This window comes from Salmo trutta, unplaced genomic scaffold (genome assembly GCF_901001165.1).
Source record: "Salmo trutta unplaced genomic scaffold, fSalTru1.1, whole genome shotgun sequence".
Classification (NCBI taxonomy): Eukaryota; Metazoa; Chordata; class Actinopteri; order Salmoniformes; family Salmonidae; genus Salmo; species Salmo trutta.
In genome coordinates, this window is record NW_021822911.1 from 9,904,001 (window position 1) to 9,927,646 (window position 23,646).

Consider the following 23,646-nt stretch of genomic DNA (forward strand, 5'->3'; position numbering starts at 1 on the left):
CGATGCCCCAGGGATTGATGAGCTGAGAAATGTAACGGTTCAACGTAATGAAACCAAAAAGGTAGCGGACAGATCTGTCTGATGAGCAAAGTTATTGTAAATGAATACATCTAGTGACCAAGCTAGACCAGTTATTGTAGATTAATACATCTAGTGACCAAGCTAGACAAGTTATTGTAAATGAATACATCTAGTGACCAAGCTAGACCAGTTATTGTAGATTAATACATCTAGTGACCAAGCTAGACCAGTTATTGTAGATTAATACATCTAGTGACCAAGCTAGACCAGTTATTGTAGATTAATACATCTAGTGACCAAGCTAGACCAGTTATTGTAAATGAATACATGTAGTGACCAAGCTAGACCAGTTATTGTAAATGAATACATCTGGTGACCAAGGTAAAAAGAAAGGATATTATCATCACTAAATCAAGGCTGATGGACAACATCTATGGACAACTTTGATTCAACACAAGTGGCAGACATGTTTTAATTCCTACCCATTATGACATTCATTACCAAAACCACCTGACATTGCAAATTACTTTAATTACTATTTGACGGGTCAGGTGGACACATTGAGAAATGAGTCCAACTGACGGCTCCCTGAATCATACTGCAGAGTGAAGGAAAAGCAGCCAACAAGTGCTCAGCATATGTGGGAACTCCTTCAAGACTGTTGGAAAAGAATTCCAGGTGAAGCTGGTTAAGAGAATGCCAAGAGTGTACAAAGCTGTCAATAAGGCAAATCGTGGCTATTTGAAGAATCTCAAATATAAAATATATTTTGAAATGTTGAACACTTTTTTGGTTACTACATGATTCCATATGTGTTATTTCATAGTTTTGATGTCTTCACTATTATTCTACTATGTAGAAACTACTAAAAATAAGGAAAAACCCTTGATTGAGTAGGTGTTCTAAAACTATTGACCAGTAGTGTATGTAATAACGCAAAACATAACTGTTTGTCCTTATAGGGAACCAGATTGTGACTACAACTCAGTTACTAGGTCTTTAACCACACTGTGTTGTTACACTGGTGAGTAAAAACGCATGCTTCCTGCACTGTAACTTTTTGTCTGAAAATTAAAATATACATTTTACTCAACTGCGTTACCCACTCCAGTCAGCAGATGGCGGTGTGCGACTTTAAGGTAATGCTGTTAGTGTGACGTATAATGTAGTGGACGGAACGCTTCTTTAAACAGTAGCAGCAGTTATTCAGCCACCTCGGTAGCTTGCTAGACAAAATAGCCGAACCAATAAAGCTCTTTAGACCCTTTCGTGTATATTAGCAACTGTGTTTTAAACCCACTTATGTCGTCTAGTTAGTCCTCCGATTTAATTTCATATTTACGGTGTTGTTGTTATTGGTCAGCTAGCGGGCTGGTTAAGTTAGCATTAGCCTAGCTAGCTAACATCTCCGACCATGAGTTCACTGAGCTACTCTCCTCCTGCTAAAGAAGAGAACATCACAGTAAAACAAGAAGTAGAGGGTGAGGCCGTTACTGTGAAAGAAGAAAAAGACGCGTTCAGAGTGAAAGAGGAGGAGGATGTTACAGTAAAAGGAGAGGAGGATACAGTTTATGGAGTGAAAGTGGAAGAGGGGGAGATGACTGTTACATCGAAGAAGAAGAAGAAGGAGGAGGAAGAAGAGGAGGAAACTGGATATCTGGGCCCGGTTTCCCAAACGCATCTTAAGGCATCCAATGGTTCTAACGGTGAACTAAGCAATAAGATGGTTTTGAGAAACCGTTCCCTGATTAACACTAGTAAGTACTGTCTTAAAAACAGAGGCACAAACTCTGCAGTTGTTGAACTGATGTTTGTTGTTAAAGGGGAAATCTGCAATTGCTACATCCATATTTAGACTTTTTAAATTATTTATTTATAGCCATTGATTCTTGAAGAATATAACACATGCCTCATGAGCTTAGTTCAACTGTTGTACCCCATCAGAACCCCAAATAAGCTTTTTTTACTCCAATGTTTAGAAACAATGTAAACCAACACTGTATAGCCTCAACATGGTTAAAACTATAATGTTGATATCATGGATGGTCAGTCCTTGTATCCATAGGTCTGTCTATGAATTTGAAAGTAGTTACATTTCTCCAACCCCATCATCATCTTATAACCAAAACAGTGGTGGAATGACAGATTTTGTTATTGTTTGAACTGCAGATTGCTGGGTTGTGTGGGTTTTTTCAACAGCAACAAAATGGCTGCCCAGAGACTTGGTTTGGTAAACAGCTGAGGGATGGGGGAAGGAGAAGTGTAACCACTCTCACATTCATAGAGAAAGCTATTGTAGCAACCGTAACCCAACACCTAGCGACCTCTTCAAGAAGTTCAGACATCTTGGCGTAACAGTTATAAGGTGTTGGCTTGACAGTCACTGGACCCAGGTTTGAGTTCAGCTCAGGGCTACCCCCTGAATTCACTACACTATGAATACAAGGACTGGCCATCCATGATGTCATAATGATAGTTTAACCAGGTTTCTAGGCTATATAGTATATTCTAGAATTCATCCATGATGTCATAATGATAGTTTAACCAGGTTTCTAGGCTATATAGTATATTATAGAATTCATCCATGATGTCATAATGATAGTTTAACCAGATTTCTAGGATATATAGTATATTCTAGAATTCATCCATGATGTCATAATGATAGTTTAACCAGATTACTAGGCTATATAGTATATTATAGAATTCATCCATGATGTCATAATGATAGTTTAACCAGGTGTCTAGGCTATATAGTATATTCTATAACTGCCAGTGTAGATTTCCTGTGGAGGCAAATTATTAGAGCTGTTGATAAGTCATTGTATAATATTCAACCAATTTCTTTTCATGCCCTTACATTAAAGGCAAGACATACCTAGATTCAATTACATTCATGAATTGGTTTGAAACCTTTGTTTTAAACCCTTCTCAAAGTTGGTGCCTTGATGGATTTGTAAAAACTGGTTTGTCATTAAACACTTTTTATTTATTTAAATGTAACCTTTATTTAACTAGGCAAGTCAGTTAAGAACAAATTCTTATTTACAATGACTGCCTACCCCGGACGACGCTGGGCCAATTGTGCACCACCCTATGGGACTCCCAATCACGGCCGGTTGTGATACAGCCTGTAGTGACGCCTCTAGCACTGAGATGCAGTGTCTTAGACCGCTGTGCCACTCGGGAGCCCCAAAATCATGTTCTAGTGCTGTCCCCAACTAAAATACATCTTGGTCAACCAAGAGTCATCTGTTCTTTCTACCAATCGCTCCATGTGTTTTAATAAAATCAACTGTATGTACTGAACTGGTCTGATGCTTTAAGCTGTTTGATTAAATAAGACACACAAATGACTGGAGGGAGCCAGAGATCAAGATAACCTAACCAGAAGAGAGAGAAATTCTGTAGTTTCCGGTAATGGGCTACACCAGCGGTCAGCAACCTTTTCCATTTGGAGTGCCAATTTATCTGACCATTTCTACCAATCTGTGTGCCAGTTATGATTTTCATATGCACATTTTTGTGGAACAGTTTCATTTCATTGATAATAATATTTCAAAATCATAGAATGTAGATTAATCACAGACAATCTAAATGAAAATTATACAAATCTAAAAGTAACTGTTATTGCCATTGCCAACTATGTAAAAAAAAATAGCCTACATAAAGCCAACAAATAAAAGTTAAATAAATAATAAAAACATTGCATTCTGCAGTTAAAAAATAAATATCCTAAAAATCACATTGGCTGCACATGGACTGTCTACAACGAACTTGAAACATATCAACTGGGTCGGCCCGAAACTCGAGATAGCAAGCTTGCAACATTGTATAAAATATTCTGGGCCCTCAGTTTCCCGTGCCTGTGAGTTCGGGACAGACACAGCTGTAGGCTATTTGTGCAAAGGATAAGAAGTAATCAGGTATTTTATGACATTTCTACTGGATCAGAGCATTACATTTTTCCCTTTTATGGCGAGTGTTTATCGAAAGGGCGAGAGCTGGAAATCTTTTACTGAAATACTTTATGGAACTATTGTCATTCGCAATTGATTTTTTTTTTTCAAATATTTTTTATTGAACACATACACAAGAATGGTGTATAGGTATAAAAGACAAGTTTACAGTTCTTATCTAAACATAAGAGAACAGACATTAACCAAAAGACCCAGAGTTCTGGGCACAAAACAAATATTACAAAACAAGACATACAAAACAAGGACAGGTAGAAAGAAAAAAGGGTCGATGTAACCCCCCCCACTTATACCCCCCTTTATCCCCCCCTTATTCCACCCTATTCCCCTCCCAACTGCTCGGGTGGCGGGGCCAGCACATGCTGCCCAAAGGTAGATTACCATATGACAATTGAGAGTGCGTTAAAAAGTGCAAATTCACAGCGCCTCCTGGTCCAAGTAAGAGAGGAAAGAAAGGCTGCCAGATTTGATCAAATGTTGATAATTTATTGTTCAGAATATATCTAATTCTTTCTAAGTGTACAGTGTTTGCCAATTCGCTGAGCCATAATTTGGTAGAGGGCGCTTCCCTCTTTTTCCAAAACAACAAGATTAATTTTTTTGCCGAAATGAGACTAAGAGATGAGTTGTTTTTGGGAGTTGGTTAATCCGTTTAGGGAATCGGACACTCCCAGGATTATCAGAAGCGGGTCTGGGTCTATTGAAGTCTCCAGAGGACCCCAAAAATTCCACACCAATACCCATACAAGTTAGAGCATAGGGCAAAGCAGTGGAGTAGTGTACCCTGCTCAGTCTGGCATTTATCACACATAGGGGATGTACCAGGAAATATCCTATGCAGTTTGGTTTTGGAGTAGTGTAATCTGTGTAATACCTTGAATTGTATGAGATGATGTCTGGAGTTAACGGAGCAGGTGTGGATATACTCCAAGCTGTCCTCCCAGTCTGCCACCGAAATATCAGTCCCTAGTTCTTCCTCCCATTTTGCCTTAAGGGCATCAGTAGACGGTGCGCTAACAGATTGAAAAGCGTCATATATACAAGATATCAGTTTGTCTGAGGTGGGGCATATTTTTATGCATCCGTCAAACATGGAAGGTTTAGCATTCCCAAATGTTGGGAGGTGTTTTCTAACATAGTCTCTAATTTGTAGGTATCTGATAAAGTTACTTCTGGGAAGATTAAGTTTCCCTCAGCGATTCAAAGGAAGCAAAGGTCCCCCCTATATATAAATCCCCTATGGTACTTATCCCCAACTCTCCCCAACGCTCAAAGGTGTTATCAAGGTTAGAGGGGGCAAAGGAGGGATTCCTGGCAACAGGAAGCATGAATGATATTGGTCTAAGCTCAAAGTGGACTTTAATTTGCTTCCAGATTTGGACTGTGCTATGTATAATAGGATTGTTACGGTAAAGTGACATCTCCAGCTTGACAGGTGACAAAATCACAGCACCAATAGAGAAGGGGTGGCACTCCTCTCGCTCCATACTAAGCCAGCTGGGTGGCGGGTGTGCGTCATCCAGCAAAAACGTAACAGCGCGGAGGTTGGCGGCCCAGTAGTAAAATATAAAGTTTGGGAGAGACAATCCTCCTTCCATCTTGGATTTACAGAGGTGTTTTTTACCTATCATGTGTGTTTTATAATCCCAGATTTACATTTACATTTAAGTCATTTAGCAGACGCTCTTATCCAGAGCGACTTACAAATTGGTGCATTCACCTATAATATCCAGTAGAACAAACACTTTACAATAGTGCATCTAAATCCTTTAAAGGGGGGGGGGTTAGAAGTATTACTTTATCCTATCCCAGGTATTCCTTAAAGAGGTGGGGTTTCAGGTGTCTCCGGAAGGTGGTGATTGACTCCGCTGTCCTGGCATCGTGAGGGAGATTGTTCCACCATTGGGGTGCCAGAGCGGCGAACAGTTTTGACTGGGCTGAGCAGGAACTGTGCTTCCTCAGAGGTAGGGAGGCGAGCAGGCCAGAGGTGGATGAACGCAGTGCCCTTGTTTGGGTGTAGGGCCTGATCAGAGCCTGAAGGTACGGAGGTGCCGTTCCCCTCACAGCTCCGTAGGCAAGCACCATGGTCTTGTAGCGGATGCGAGCTTCAACTGGAAGCCAGTGGAGAGAGCGGAGGAGCGGGGTGACGTGAGAGAACTTGGGAAGGTTGAACACCAGACGGGCTGCGGCGTTCTGGATGAGTTGTAGGGGTTTGATGGCACAGGCAGGGAGCCCAGCCAACAGCGAGTTGCAGTAATCCAGACGGGAGATGACAAGTGCCTGGATTAGGACCTGCGCCGCTTCCTGTGTGAGGCAGGGTCGTACTCTGCGAATGTTGTAGAGCATGAACCTACAGGATCGGGTCACCGCCTTGATGTTAGTGGAGAACGACAGGGTGTTGTCCAGGATCACGCCAAGGTTCTTAGCACTCTGGGAGGAGGACACAAGGGAGTTGTCAACCGTGATGGCGAGATCATGGAACGGGCAGTCCTTCCCCGGGAGGAAGAGCAGCTCCGTCTTGCCGAGGTTCAGCTTGAGGTGGTGATCCGTCATCCACACTGATATGTCTGCCAGACATGCAGAGATGCGATTCGCCACCTGGTTGTCAGAAGGGGGAAAGGAGAAGATTAATTGTGTGTCGTCTGCATAGCAATGATAGGAGAGACCATGTGAGGATATGACAGAGCCAAGTGACTTGGTGTATAGCGAGAATAGGAGAGGGCCTAGAACAGAGCCCTGGGGGACACCAGTGGTGAGAGCACGTGGTGCGGAGACAGCTTCTCGCCACGCCACCTGGTAGGAGCGACCTGTCAGGTAGGACGCAATCCAAGCGTGGGCCGCGCCGGAGATGCCCAGCTCGGAGAGGGTGGAGAGGAGGATCTGATGGTTCACAGTATCAAAGGCAGCAGATAGGTCTAGAAGGATGAGAGCAGAGGAGAGAGAGTTAGCTTTAGCAGTGCGGAGAGCCTCTGTGACACAGAGAAGAGCAGTCTCAGTTGAATGCCCAGTCTTGAAACCTGACTGATTAGGATCAAGAAGGTCGTTCTGAGAGAGATAGCAGGAGAGCTGGCCAAGGACGGCACGTTCAAGAGTTTTGGAGAGAAAAGAAAGAAGGGATACTGGTCTGTAGTTGTTGACATCGGAGGGATCGAGTGTAGGTTTTTTCAGAAGGGGTGCAACTCTCGCTCTCTTGAAGATGGAAGGGACGTAGCCAGCGGTCAAGGATGAGTTGATGAGCGAGGTGAGGTAGGGGAGAAGGTCTCCGGAAATGGTCTGGAGAAGAGAGGAGGGGATAGGGTCAAGTGGGCAGGTTGTTGGGCGGCCGGCCGTCACAAGACGCGAGATTTCATCTGGAGAGAGAGGGGAGAAAGAGGTCAAAGCACAGGGTAGGGCAGTGTGAGCAGGACCAGCGGTGTCGCTTGACTTAGCAAACGAGGATCGGATGTCGTCAACCTTCTTTTCAAAATGGTTGACGAAGTCATCCGCAGTGAGGGAGGAGGGGGGGGGGGAGGGGGAGGAGGATTCAGGAGGGAGGAGAAGGTAGCAAAAAGCTTCCTAGGGTTAGAGGCAGATGCTTGGAATTTAGAGTGGTAGAAAGTGGCTTTAGCAGCAGAGACAGAAGAGGAAAATGTAGAGAGGAGGGAGTGAGAGGATGCGAGGTCCGCAGGGAGGCGAGTTTTCCTCCATTTCCGCTCGGCTGCCCGGAGCCCTGTTCTGTGAGCTCGCAGTGAGTCGTCGAGCCACGGAGCAGGAGGGGAGGACCGAGCCGGCCTGGAGGATAGGGGACAGAGAAAATCAAAGGATGCAGAGAGGGAGGAGAGGAGGGTTGAGGAGGCAAAATCAGGAGATAGGTTGGAGAAGGTTTGAGCAGAGGGAAGAGATGATAGGATGGAAGAGGAGAGAGTAGCAGGAGAGAGAGAGCGACGGTTGGGACGGCGCAATACCATCCGAGTAGGGGCAGAGTGAGAAGTTTTTGATGAGAGCGAGAGGGAAAAGGATACAAGGTAGTGGTCGGAGACTTGGAGAGGAGTTGCAATGAGATTAGTGGAAGAACAGCATCTAGTAAAGATGAGGTCAAGCGTATTGCCTGCCTTGTGAGTAGGGGGGGAAGGTGAGAGGGTGAGGTCAAAAGAGGAGAGGAGTGGAAAGAAGGAGGCAGAGAGGAATGAGTCGAAGGTAGACGTGGGGAGGTTAAAGTCACCCAGAACTGTGAGAGGTGAGCCATCCTCAGGGAAGGAACTTATCAAGGCGTCAAGCTCATTGATGAACTCTCCAAGGGAACCTGGAGGGCGATAAATGATGAGGATGTTAAGCTTGAAAGGGCTGGTAACTGTGACAGCATGGAATTCAAATGAGGAGATAGACAGATGGGTCAGGGGAGAAAGAGAGAATGTCCACTTGGGAGAGATGAGGATTCCAGTGCCACCACCCCGCTGGCTCGATGCTCTAGGGGTATGCGAGAACACGTGGCCAGACGAGGAGAGAGCAGTAGGAGTAGCAGTGTTATCTGTGGTGATCCATGTTTCCGTCAGCGCCAGGAAGTCTAGGGACTGGAGGGTAGCATAGGCTGAGATGAACTCAGCCTTGTTGGGCGCAGACCGGCAGTTCCAGAGGCTGCCGGAGACCTGGAACTCCACGTGGGTCGTGCGCGCTGGGACCACCAGGTTAGAGTGGCAGCGGCCACGCGGTGTGAAGCGTTTGTATGGCCTGTGCAGAGGGGAGAGAACAGGGATAGACAGACACATAGTTGACAAGCTACAGAAGAGGCTACGCTAATGCAAAGGAGATTGGAATGACAAGTGGACTACACGTCTCGAATGTTCAGAAAGTTAAGCTTACGTTGCAAAAAATCTATTGACTAAAATGACGAAAATGATACAGTACTGCTGACTGGTGGAGTAGGCTAGCTAGCAGTGGCTGCGTTGTTGACTTTGTTTGACCGTGTAGCTGGCTAGGTGTAGCTGGCTAGGTGACCTCGATAGTTTCAGTACTACACCTTGTCATGATACAAAAGCAACTTTGTAGCTAGCTAACATAACACTAATCAAGACGTTCCTTTGTAATGTATTTTAGTTTCTACAGTGTTACTAGTTGGCTGGGTTTGGAAAAATGGCGTCGCGGGGGACGGCAATAGCTGGCTAGCTAACCTCGGTAATTACTAAACTACACAATTATCAAGCTATGACAAAGACAACTATGTAGCTAGCTAGCCAACACTGCACTAGTCAAATCGTTCCGTAGTAAAGTATTGGTATCAACAGCGCTGCTAGTCGGTAACGGTTGGCTAGCTGTTTGCTAGCTAGCTAGCAGTGGATTAATGATGACTAGGTGTGTTGACTACGTCTGGCGTCGCGGCTGGCTACTTACTAATAATTACTCTAAACTACACAATTATCTTAGATGCAAAGACAACTAAGTAGCTGGCTCACTAACACTACACTAGTCAAGTCGTTCCGTTGTAATGTAATAGATAGTGCAGCTAGTCGGTGGAAGTTGGCTGGTTGGCTAGCTAGAAGTGTTGACTAGCTAGCTAGCAGTGATGACTACGTTAGGAGGACGAAGATAGCTAACTTCGATAATTACTCTAAGCTACACGATTATCTTTGATACAAAGACGGCTATGTAGCTAGCTAAGAAAAGAAAAGAATTGCTCGGATCAAACAAACCAAACCGCTGTAATGTAGTGAAGTGCAACATTACCTGCGGAGTGAAGCGTAGTGCGACTGCTCGCTCCAAACCGGAACCTTAAGGATGAAAGGATTGATAATAGAGTCCAGTTGTTTATGAAAGGATTTAGGTATGAATACTGGGATGTTCTGGTATAGGTAGAGCAGTTGTGGGAGGAAGACCATTTTAATGGCATTAATTCTTCCGAGCAGAGAAATTGGGAGAGTTCTCCAAAATTGTATGTTTGCCTTAAGTTTTTGCATCAGAGAGGGGAAATTCTCTTTAAATAGTAAGGAGTATTGTTTGGTAACTACAATTCCAAGGTAGGTAAATGTATCTGAAGATAGCTTAACTGGAAGATGTTCTAGCCAGGAGGTGTTTTGCAACCGTATGGGCATTAATTCACATTTTACATTTACATTTTAGTCATTTAGCAGACGCTCTTATCCAGAGCGACTTACAGTAGTGAATGCATACATTTCATACAATTTCATACATTTTTTTCTGTGCTGGCCCCCCGTGGGAATCGAACCCACAACCCTGGCGTTGCAAATACCATGCTCTACCAACTGAGCTACAGGGAAGGCCCTTTTGTTCCATTTTATTCTGTATCCTGAGAAGTTACCAAACAAATTAATCACCTCCAGAATAACTGGAATACTATCTTGGGGTTCTGTTACATAGAGGAGAATGTCATCTGCGTATAGGGAAATTTTATTTAGAGTATCTTTAGTATTATAGCCGTGTATTGCTGCATGAGATCTGATCGCTTGAGGGAGAGGTTCAATAATTAGGGCGAAGAGCATAGGCGACAGCGCACAACCCTGCCTTGTCCCTCTGTAAAGGTTAAATCGGGGCGACAATGATTGGTTAGTGAGTATTCTCGCACAGGAGTTCCTATGTAAAAGCTGGATCCACTTTATGAACCCATCTCCAATATTACATTTCTGTAGGACCTTGAATAGATTGGGCCACTCAACTTGGTCAAAGGCCTTTTCGGCGTCAAGAGATATAACGGCTAGGTCCACGTTAGGTAACCTCTGAGAATACATAATGTTGAATAGGCGCCTGAGATTGAAGAATGAGTTTCTGTTAGGGATAAAGCCGGTCTGGTCCGAATGGACCAATTTGCCAATTAAAGTGCTAAGCCTGTTAGCCAAAGTTTTTGCTAAAATCTTTTGGTCTGTATTAAGGAGGGATATTGGTCTGTATGACCCTACCTCTTCCGGATCCTTAGCCTTCTTATGTATAACTGTAATAAACACCTCATCCAAAGTGGATGGGAGCGCTCCATTCTCGTTGGCCTGAACCAACATTTTGTGTAGGTAGGGAGAGAGCATGTTGCTGAATGTTTTGTAGAATTCACCAGGGTATCCATCTGGGCCCGGGGTCTTGCCACTCTTTAGAGATTTTATTGTTTCTCTATTTTCTTCAAGAGATATTTCCTTATTCAGGAAGTTAGAGTCTTCCTGGTTCAGGGCAGGAAGATTACAGTCCTCCAAAAAGGTTTGCATAATTAAGGGGTTAGGATCCGCTTTAGATGTATATGAAGTCTCATAAAACTGACGGAATCTGTCATTTATGTCTTTGGGGGAAGAGAGTAATTCCCCAGATGCAGATTTAACTTTGTGAATCATTCGGTCACTCACATTCTTACGAAGTTGTCTGGCGAGTAGTTTGTGTGGTTTGTCACCAAACTCAAAATATTTTTGCTTAGCATAGAGAAAAGATTTAGCAATTTTAGCAGAGAGGATCTGATTGTATTTAAATTTTAAAGACAATTGTTTTATGTTTCTCCCTAGATGGGTGTCTAGCATTCTCCCTATCCAGTAAGTGAATTTGTCCCTCCAGTTCTACCAATTCTCTTCTGTTTTGCCTACTCCTGGCAGTCTGAAAGGAGATGATACAGCCTCTCAAATAAGCCTTCAGCGTTTCCCACAGTAATGCTGGGGAAGTCTCTGTGTTGTCGTTGGTATCAAAGAAAAATGTAATTTGGTCTTTAAGATGTTCACAGAATGTTGGTTCTGTGAGGAGCTGAGGATTCAACCTCCAGACCCTCTCGTTTGGTACGATGTCACCCAATCTCAGGGAGAAGGTGAGTGGACTGTGGTCAGAGATTATAATATCATGATACATTACAGGTATAGGGGAGTAGTTTAGCATCAACCAAAAAGTAATCAATTCGAGTATAAACATTGTGAACATGAGAGTAAAAGGAGTATTCCCTACCCGTAGGGTTAGAGATCCTCCATATATCATGAGAGTAAAAGGAGTATTCCCTACCCGTAGGGTTACAGATCCTCCATATATCATGAGAGTAAAAGGAGTATTCCCTACCCGTAGGGTTAGAGATCCTCCATATATCATGAGAGTAGAAGGAGTATTCCCTACCCGTAGGGTTAGAGATCCTCCATATATCATGAGAGTAGAAGGAGTATTCCCTACCCGTAGGGTTAGAGATCCTCCATATATCATGAGAGTAGAAGGAGTATTCCCTACCCGTAGGGTTAGAGATCCTCCATATATCATGAGAGTAGAAGGAGTATTCCCTACCCGTAGGGTTACAGATCCTCCATATATCATGAGAGTAAAAGGAGTATTCCCTACCCGTAGGGTTACAGATCCTCCATATATCATGAGAGTAAAAGGAGTATTCCCTACCCGTAGGGTTAGAGATCCTCCATATATCATGAGAGTAAAAGGAGTATTCCCTACCCGTAGGGTTACAGATCCTCCATATATCATGAGAGTAGAAGGAGTATTCCCTACCCGTAGGGTTACAGATCCTCCATATATCATGAGAGTAAAAGGAGTATTCCCTACCCGTAGGGTTACAGATCCTCCATATATCATGAGAGTAAAAGGAGTATTCCCTACCCGTAGGGTTAGAGATCCTCCATATATCATGAGAGTAAAAGGAGTATTCCCTACCCGTAGGGTTAGAGATCCTCCATATATCATGAGAGTAGAAGGAGTATTCCCTACCCGTAGGGTTACAGATCCTCCATATATCATGAGAGTAGAAGGAGTATTCCCTACCCGTAGGGTTACAGATCCTCCATATATCATGAGAGTAAAAGGAGTATTCCCTACCCGTAGGGTTACAGATCCTCCATATATCATGAGAGTAGAAGGAGTATTCCCTACCCGTAGGGTTAGAGATCCTCCATATATCATGAGAGTAAAAGGAGTATTCCCTACCCGTAGGGTTACAGATCCTCCATATATCATGAGAGTAAAAGGAGTATTCCCTACCCGTAGGGTTACAGATCCTCCATATATCATGAGAGTAGAAGGAGTATTCCCTACCCGTAGGGTTAGAGATCCTCCATATATCATGAGAGTAGAAGGAGTATTCCCTACCCGTAGGGTTAGAGATCCTCCATATATCATGAGAGTAGAAGGAGTATTCCCTACCCGTAGGGTTAGAGATCCTCCATATATCAAATAAGTTCGAATTTTTTATGTAGGTATTTAAGAATTCGCTTGAATAGGAGGTAGGGGTTCGCCGGGTAGAGGATCTATCCAAATATTGGTCTAGTACACAGTTGAGGTCCCCTCCAATGACCAGGTTAGTATGGGAGATATCTGTAATCAGGGCAAGGACTCTTTTGAAAAAAGAGGGGTTATCAATGTTTGGCCCATAGATATTTAGTAGAGTTACAGAAGTAGAGTGGATCTCTTCTATTACGATCACATAACGACCCTCTTTGTCCACAATAGTGGTTTTATGTTGAAAGGGAATTCCTTTCCGTACCAGAATCGCTGTGCCTCTCGTTTTGGCAGAGAAGTTAGAGTGATACACTTGCCCCACCCACTTACATTTAAGTCTGTTATGAGAATTGTTTTTCAGATTGGTTTCTTGCAAAAATATAATATCAGACGAGAGTGCTTTCAAGTGGGCTAGGACCTTGCCTTCTTAATTGGTTCATTTAAACCCTTGACATTCCAGGAAGTGAATGTAAGCCCCGCCCTCCTCTCATTTGTAGTTCCTACGGTGGCCTGCATAGCATGTAAGTTACTAAAAAGGTAAGAAGGCGCACCAAACCATCACGATCAGCATATGTAGCACCTACACCCGAGCAGTATCCAACCCACCCCTCCCCCCCTGCAAGCACCTTTACTCTCCACCCTGTTCCCCTACTTTCCCCAACATTTACCCCTCCCATCAACCCACATTTAACAGGCATACACAAAAAGGAGAGAAAAAAACATGAAAATAAAAATAATAAACACATTGTCTGGCCGATGCCAAAAAAGCACGGTGCGACCTCGATCAAGAGGTAAAACAAAAATAAAATCCCAACTATACGTTCACCTCTCATTATCCTAGAACTTCTACTAACATCTGAACTGAGGAGGCTCCCGCGAATAAAGTGTTCAATTAGCATCTAATAAACCTAAACAGAATAAGTTGCAACTTAAACATATTGTGCACTTAAACTTCATCTTGGGTCAATCCCTGAGATAAGCAAGATATAGCATCACAAGATTACACTGTTAAGCAGTGCCGGTCTAAACATAAACCATCAGCAACCGACATAGACAGCAGTACAATTACATATTGTGGGTTAGGAGATGGGAACAAGGATTTCGATAAATTGAACGTACCCCCCAATCAAATGTAAAAAAAATAAAGAAATTCAATTACATTTTTTTTTTTTTTTAAGTAATTAAAAAACAATAGTGATCTATATACATACATACACACATATATACATACAAATACACATATACACACATCCATACACACACACACATACAAACACACACATACATACACATGTACATATACATACATACATACATACATACACATGTGCACACATGCACACATATCCACATATACACACATGTGCATACCTACATACACACACATGCGCATATACCTACCTACACACACACACGCACGCGCAAGTACATACACGCATACCCACATACGTACACACGTGCATACACACACACACATACATTTAGGCACATACACATCTACGTACACATACATACACATGTATACACACACATCCAAAAACATATACTTATAAATATTTGGAGAAAAAAATAATAATAATAATATATATATATATATACAGATACACACACACACATCTACATACACACCCCTTAATAGTAATCTACACTAATTTAAAATATACACATACCTAATACTAAAATGCTAAGAGAAAATAATAATAAAGTACAAATAGTAATTATATGTACGCACACCTACACAGACACAAGCACCACGGAGGTCTGGTGGGAATCTAATCACACACCTACACAGACACAAGCACCACGGAGGGCTGGTGGGAATCTAATCGTGAGAGCGGGCCAGGCTATGACAAAGGCAGAACAGCACAAAACATCAACTTGCTATCCAGGTGTCTGCGTCTGCCCCTTCCCAGCCATCACCCCCAGACCCCCGCAAGCAATAAATAACTGGTATGGTAATAGGAACAGGTATGCTGAAGTGGACCGGGACAGGTATGCTGAAGTGGACCGGGACAGAGATGCTGAAGTGGACCGGGACAGGTATGCTGAAGTGGACCGGGACAGGTATGCTGAAGTGGACCGGGACAGAGATGCTGAATAGGAATAATGTAAGAATTGAAAAGTAAATAACGAAACAAAACAAAAATGGGGGAATATAAGTATATCCATCCGAAAGTGTCAATGATCAGACCTGGAAGGCCTCCCAAACAGGCATCACCCTGAACCCAGTCAGAATTAAAGTGAAATTAACGTTAAATGAGAGCTCTGTCCGCCCTCCATTGGTCAGCTCAGCGTGTTACATATTCGGCAGGCCTTGTTGAGACCGTTTAGTACGGTTTCACCCGTTATGGATGGGTTCGAGTCCATGAGCAGACCCTAACACACAATGACAAGGCACTCTAACCTGTACGGGGGATTGGCATATATTCCCGGATAAACTTCTCTGCGTCCAAAACCGAGGAGAGCCAAATCTTCTCTCCGGAAGGCGGGGTAATTCTTAGTCTTGCTGGGCGAAGATGGAGTTTGTAGAGTTTGGTCATGACATCTCTGTAGCCGGCGCGGTGCTTTGCCACACCGGGCGAATAATCCTTATAGACACGGAAGGGGTGCCCTTTATGTAACAGGTTACCCCTCATTCGAGCCTCGCACAGGATAAGATCCTTGGTCTTGAAACTGTGACAACAGATGATTACTGGGCGAGGACGTTGGCCCTGTCGTTGGGGATCTGAAGCCAAAACATCCGATCCCATTGCATCCTTCAATATCTTGGCGAAGAAGTCGGTGGGGCGAGAGCCAGCCTCCACCCCCTCTGCCAGACCAACAACGCGAAGGTTATGACGTCTGGATCGGCCCTCCTGGTCGACCACTTTCACAGAAAGCCTCTGCACACTATCCTGCAATGACGTGCATAGCTTCTCCAACTCGTCGATCCTACCAGCGTTGAATTCAGAAGCTTTCTCAAGGTCCACAATACTCTGGCCCTGCGAGGCGACCGTTCGAATGGTGCTCTCAATTTTAGTGTCCAGTTCAGCAATAGTAGCCTTAATAAGATCCTCAGCTATAGCAACACGTAGTTCTCCCAAAGCCCGGGTAAGTTCTGTAAGTGTCACGTTGTTACCTGTGCCTTCCGTCATGTCTGTCTCGTTGTTTGGCGGGGAGTAGTCCTCCGAAGTGGATTTATTGTCCTTTGGTCGCTTATTACTCGGCATTTTCACATAGAAAGTTACAATATTGTATTAGAAAGAAACGTTTGTTGTAAAAAGTGCTATAAAGTAGGTTAAGTTAGATTATTTTGCAAAAAGGTTGCAGTAGCCTCTCACACACAGCCGTTCACTCCAACAAGCTACCTCCGCCCCTCTATCAGCCCCTTCATAACACCCTAAATAGTGGTAACACTGTATCAGCCCCTTCATAACACCCTAAATAGTGGTAACACTGTATGAGCCCCTTCAAAACACCCTAAATAGTGGTAACACTGTATCAGCCCCTTCAAAACACCCTAAATAGTGGTAACACTGTATCAGCCCCTTCATAACACCCTAAATAGTGGTAACACTGTATCAGCCCCTTCATAACACCCTAAATAGTGGTAACACTGTATCAGCCCCTTCATAACACCCTAAATAGTGGTAACACTGTATCAGCCCCTTCATAACACCCTAAATAGTGGTAACACTGTATCAGCCCCTTCAAAACACCCTAAATAGTGGTAACACTGTATCAGCCCCTTCAAAACACCCTAAATAGTGGTAACACTGTATCAGCCCCTTCATAACACCCTAAATAGTGGTAACACTGTATCAGCCCCTTCATAACACCCTAAATAGTGGTAACACTGTATCAGCCCCTTCATAACACCCTAAATAGTGGTAACACTGTATCAGCCCCTTCATAACACCCTAAATAGTGGTAACACTGTATCAGCCCCTTCAAAACACCCTAAATAGTGGTAACACTGTATCAGCCCCTTCAAAACACCCTAAATAGTGGTAACACTGTATCAGCCCCTTCATAACACCCTAAATAGTGGTAACACTGTATCAGCCCCTTCATAACACCCTAAATAGTGGTAACACTGTATCAGCCCCTTCAAAACGGCCACATTCTTCATGACACCCCTCACGCAGGTCCACTGATTATGGAATTTGCCTACATATTCAATCTAAGTATTTGCTTTTGCTGATTGTTTTCTCATTACTCATAAATCACGATGCCTACAAAAGTGACTCATAACCTGTACCAATCAGAATTGTGCCAGGTGCCTATCTTAGTAGGTTATAGTTTGGGAACTTTATCATGTAAAATTATATATTTTTTTATTCAATTGACATCAATTAATTTTGGTATAACAACTATTAAATAATATTTTCACGTCCTGACCAGCAGAGCGGAGTAGTGGTGTAGTATTTTGGTCAGGACGTGGCAGAAGAAGTCTGTATGTGTTGTCTAGTATGTCTGTTTCTGTGTTAGTCTTGTGACTCCTGATCAGGAACAGCTGGGGATCGTTGTTCCTGATTGGGAGTCATATATTTAGGAGTATGTTTGTCACTTGGGTTTGTGGGTGGTTGTGCTAACACTGCTAGTCTTTTGTTTGTACGTAGCATGTTAGCCTGTAGTTAGTAGTTATTGTTTTTCCTGTGGATGCTTTGCTCGTATATATTAAAAAGATGAGTATCCACATTCCGTCTGCAGTTTGGTCCATTCAACACAGCAACAACCGTTACAAATATGCTGCTGTAAATAGGCATACTAGGTTATTGTCCTTCATCAGCCAGTTAGCTTCAACAGGACACATGTCCTACCATCAGCCAGTTAGCTTCAACAGGACACATGTCCTACCATCAGCCAGTAAGCTTCAACAGGACACATGTCCTACCATCAGCCAGTTAGCTTCAACAGGACACATGTCCTACCATCAGCCAGTTAGCTTCAACAGGACACATGTCCTACCATCAGCCAGTAAGCTTCAACAGGACACATGTCCTACCATCAGCCAGTTAGCTTCAACAGGACACATGTCCTACCATCAGCCAGTTAGCTTCAACAGGACACATGTCCTACCATTTGAAATGATGGTGTGAGGAACACTTCCCTGCTGAAATATATGGGTTGGTCAACAGTACATTCCACTCTATATCAGATTTTCATTGATACACCGTTAACTGATTTAAAGTTAAACATAAAAACGAGTGATAGGTTACTGTTAGATAGTGATAGGCTACTGTTAGATAGTGATAGGCTACTGTTAGATAGTGATAGGCTACTGTTAGATAGTGATAGGCTACTGTTAGATAGTGATAGGCTACTGTTAGATAGTGATAGGCTCCTGTTAGATAGTGATAGGCTCCTGTTAGATAGTGATAGGCTACTGTTAGATAGTGATAGGCTACTGTTAGATAGTGATAGGCTACTGTTAGATAGTGATAGGCTACTGTTAGATAGTGATAGGCTACTGTTAGATAGTGATAGGCTACTGTTAGATAGTGATAGGCTACTGTTAAATAGTGATAGGCTACTGTTAGATAGTGATAGGCTACTGTTAGATAGTGATAGGCTACTGTTAGATAGTGATAGGCTACTGTTAGATAGTGATAGGTTACTGTTAGATAGTGATAGGCTACTGTTAGATAGTGATAGGTTACTGTTAGATAGTGATAGGCTCCTGTTAGATAGTGATAGGTTACTGTTAGATAGTGATAGGCTCCTGTTAGATAGTGATAGGCTACTGTTAGATAGTGATAGGCTACTGTTAGATAGTGATAGGCCACTGTTAGATAGCGATAGGCTCCTGTTAGATAGTGATAGGCTACTGTTAGATAGTGATAGGCTCCTGTTAGATAGCGATAGGCTACTGTTAGATAGTGATAGGCTACTGTTAGATAGTGATAGGCTCCTGTTAGATAGTGATAGGCTACTGTTTGATAGTGATAGGCTCCTGTTAGATAGTGATAGGCTCCTGTTAGATAATGATAGGCTACTGTTAGATAGTGATAGGCTACTGTTAGATAGTGATAGGCTACTGTTAGATAGTGATAGGCTCCTGTTAGATAGTGATAGGCTCCTGATAGGCTACTGTTAGATTTGGCAAGTGACATTTTAGAAAGATGATGTTGAACTTACAATGTTGCAAGGAGCAGCAACGGCCTGCAGCACCAACACATATTTATTACATCACAATCATTCATTCATACCAGGGATGAGATGGAAAGACACTCAGAGCTGTTAGTGCTGAATGCATTTATTTATTAACACCTTTATCTATCTGTTTTAGCAGTCCCATTGAGAACAAGGACTCCATTACAACTCACAATTACACAACAATCTGAATCACATACTGAATAATACATGGAGATGTTAAGGGCTCAGTGAAGGGTGAAGAGGAACTTTGGGGATGGAAAGACACTCAGAGCTGTTAGTGCTGAATGCATTTATTTATTAACACCTTTATCTATCTGTTTTAGCAGTCCCATTGAGAACAAGGACTCCATTACAACTCACAATTACACAACAATCTGAATCACATACTGAATAATACATGGAGATGTTAAGGGCTCAGTGAAGGGTGAAGAGGAACTTTGGGGATGGAAAGACACTCAGAGCTGTTAGTGCTGAATGCATTTATTTATTAACACCTTTATCTATCTGTTTTAGCAGTCCCATTGAGAACAAGGACTCCATTACAACTCACAATTACACAACAATCTGAATCACATTCTGAATAATACATGGAGATGTTAAGGGCTCAGTGAAGGGTGAAGAGGAACTTTGGGGATGGAAAGACACTCAGAGCTGTTAGTGCTGAATGCATTTATTTATTAACACCTTTATCTATCTGTTTTAGCAGTCCCATTGAGAACAAGGACTCCATTACAACTCACAATTACACAACAATCTGAATCACATTCTGAATAATACATGGAGATGTTAAGGGCTCAGTGAAGGGTGAAGAGGAACTTTGGGGATGGAAAGACACTCAGAGCTGTTAGTGCTGAATGCATTTATTTATTAACACCTTTATCTATCTGTTTTAGCAGTCCCATTGAGAACAAGGACTCCATTACAACTCACAATTACACAACAATCTGAATCACATTCTGAATAATACATGGAGATGTTAAGGGGCTCAGTGAAGGGTGAAGAGGAACTTTGGGGATGGAAAGACACTCAGAGCTGTTAGTGCTGAATGCATTTATTTATTAACACCTTTATCTATCTGTTTTAGCAGTCCCATTGAGAACAAGGACTCCATTACAACTCACAATTACACAACAATCTGAATCACATTCTGAATAATACATGGAGATGTTAAGGGCTCAGTGAAGGGTGAAGAGGAACGTTGGGGATGGAAAGTTACTGAGTGAGACAAGGGGAAGTGCAGAAAGATCATATTCTGTTCAAACATGTTACTGGTGAATATTCATATTTCTAAGGAAGGAGGCAAAGGGTCACGTCTGGTTTCAGTTCCTGATAGGGCAGGCCAGTTGCTATGGTACCAGGACAATGAGGGATGTGGAACTCAACTCCAGATGAGGTCAGCAGTTGAAGAGAGAAGACACTGCTGGGAGGGGGGCCATATGGGCCCACCCTGAAAACCTTCTGACTACAGTCCTATCCCATACAGACACTGCTGGGAGGTGGGGCACAGGGGCCCACCCTGAAAACCTTCTGACTACAGTCCTATCCCATACAGACACTGCTGGGAGGGGGGCCACAGGGGCCCACCCTGAAAACCATCAGACTCGGACCTCAGCAACCCACTCCTGAACCTAACATACCTTCAGGCCACTGCCGAACCTCAGAAATGTGGGACTCTTCACACACAGACCACACGCACACACAGGGCACACACACAGGACACACACACACACAGGACACACACACACAGGACACACACAGTGGACACACACACACACACACCCACTGGACACACACACACACACACACACCGACACACACACACACACACACACACATTCACACTGGACACACAGACAGGGCACACACACACACACACACACACACACACAGACCACACACACACACAGGGCACACATGCACACTGGACAGAGACACACACACACTCACTGGACAGAAAAACACACACACACACACTGACACACACATTCTTGACACACACACACACACCGGACAAACAGGGCACACACGCACACACTGGAAACACACACACACGCACTGACACACACATTCTTGACACACACAGACACACCGGACAAACAGGGCACACACACACACACACACACACACACACACACACACACACACTGGTCCCACACACTGGACACACAAATACAGGACACACACACACACAATGGACACACACACTGGACACACACACACACACACACGGACAGGCACACACACTGGACACACACACTGGACACACAAACTGGACACACACACAGGACACACACACGCACACTCTCACACACACACACACTCTCACACACACACACACACACACACACACACACACACACACACAGGACACACACACACATACACACACAAAGTGGACACACAGGACACACACACACACTCTCTCTCACACCACACACACACACACACACACACACACACACACACACATACACACACACACACACACTGGACCCACATACACTGGACCGACACACACACACACTGGAAACACACACACACTGGACCCACACACACACACACACACACACACACACACACTAGACACACACACACACACTGGACCAACACACACATGACACACACACACCAGTTTGGGCCAGCTTATTCCTGTAAATACACTGAATTAAAATATAAAGGCATCATGTAAAGTGTTGGTCCCATGTTTCATGAGCTGAAATAAAAGATCCCAGAAATGTTCCATACACACAAAAGCTTATTTCTGTCAAATGTTGTGCACAAATGTCTTTACATCCCTGTTAGTGATCATTTGTTCTTTGCCAAGATAATCCACCACCTGACAGGCTGTGGCATATCAACAATCTGATTAAACAGCATGATCATTACACAGGTGCACCTTGTGCTGAGGGCAATAAAAGGCCACTCTAAAATGTGCAGTTTTTTCACATAACACAATACCAGAGATGTCTCTGTTTTGAGGGACTGTGCAGTTGGCATGTTGACTGCAGGAATGTGCAACAGAGATGTTGCTAGAAAATTTAAAGCTAATTTCTCAAAATCACCTTGAACGTTGGTTTATAGAATTTGGCAGTACGTCCAACCGGCCTAAAAAAAGCAGACCACATGTACGGCATCATGTGGGCGAGCGGTTTGCTGATGTCAACTTTGTGAACAGAGTGCCCTATGGTGGTGGTGAGGTTATGGAATGGGCATAAGCTTCGGACAACAAACACAAGTGCATTTAATCGATGGCAATTTGAATGCACAGAGATACCGTGATGAGATCCCATTGTCGTGCCATTCATCCACACCAATCACCTCATGTTACAGCATGATAATGCACGGGCCCGATGTTGCTGAACACAATTCCTGGAAGCTGAAAAAAAATGTTCTTCCATGGCCTGAGTACTCACCAGACATGTCACCCATTAAGCATGTTTGGGATGCTCTGGATAGACGTGTACGACAGCGTGTTCCAATTCCCACCAATATCCAGCAACTTCACACAGCCAGTGAAGAGGAGTGGGACAACATTCCACAGGCCACAATCAACAGCCTGATCCTCTCTGTGCGAAGGAGATTTGTCTTGCCATGATCAGAATGTGTCTCTGTCTATTTCCAGCCCTGCCATTTCTACCTGTCCTGATCTAGTGTTTGACCCCTGACCTCCTCACACCGGCTCACTGTCCATGTCTGCTTTTATCTCCCACCTCTACTTCACTGTGTTATAATGGACCTTATGCTTGTTATGTCACCTCTGTAACCAGTTATCAAACATACTGACCTTTCTGACCCTATCCCATGGCCCTACTTTCTATAACTAAACATTTAAAGTCCTCTGAGTTTTGTTTAGTGTCCATTTACTTATGTATTATGTATTTGCCGTGTATTGGAATTGTGCCGCAGAGCATCATGGGGGTTTGTATGTGTTGTGATGTTCACGTTCCAGATAAATGGTTGATCTGATTCCTGTCTCCCGTCTCATCTTTATTGAATTGTACCAATGTTTGCTGCTGCATTAAAGAAACTATCAGAACACTGTGAGTTGAATGGTGTTGTAAATGACATTATCAGAGACAGACTAGTATGTGGGCTACGGAGTGAAGCTACACAGAAGAGACTGTTGACTGAAAGTTATTAGTTTTTTGGGCACATCATTTGTCTCCATGGCAACATGGGCAATACTGGTTAAAGCTGAATAGTTTAAGGAACTGAGATCATTCATTGTCTTCACCTTCTACTAACCAGAGATTCTGTCACATGGGATGACGCTGGAGAGACAAAAGCAGGTACGGGGAGTCAAACACTTAATATGGAACGAGACAGGAACAGCGTCAGAAAACGAGTAACAGAC

General features: G+C 43.4%; 1 protein-coding gene and 1 long non-coding RNA gene across 2 annotated transcripts in view; both read left to right on the forward strand.

Moving 5' to 3' along the window:
• LOC115186343 (zinc finger protein 135-like) overlaps positions 1-23,646 on the forward strand; it is a gene marked incomplete at both ends in the record, with an annotated part of 158,549 nt that overhangs the window by 14,979 nt on the left and 119,924 nt on the right. The gene's annotated exons all lie outside the window — the stretch shown is intronic.
• Positions 18,712-19,342, forward strand: LOC115186345 (uncharacterized). Its single transcript, XR_003875712.1, has 2 exons — positions 18,712-18,749; positions 19,223-19,342. It is a non-coding gene; the product is annotated as an uncharacterized LOC115186345 (long non-coding RNA).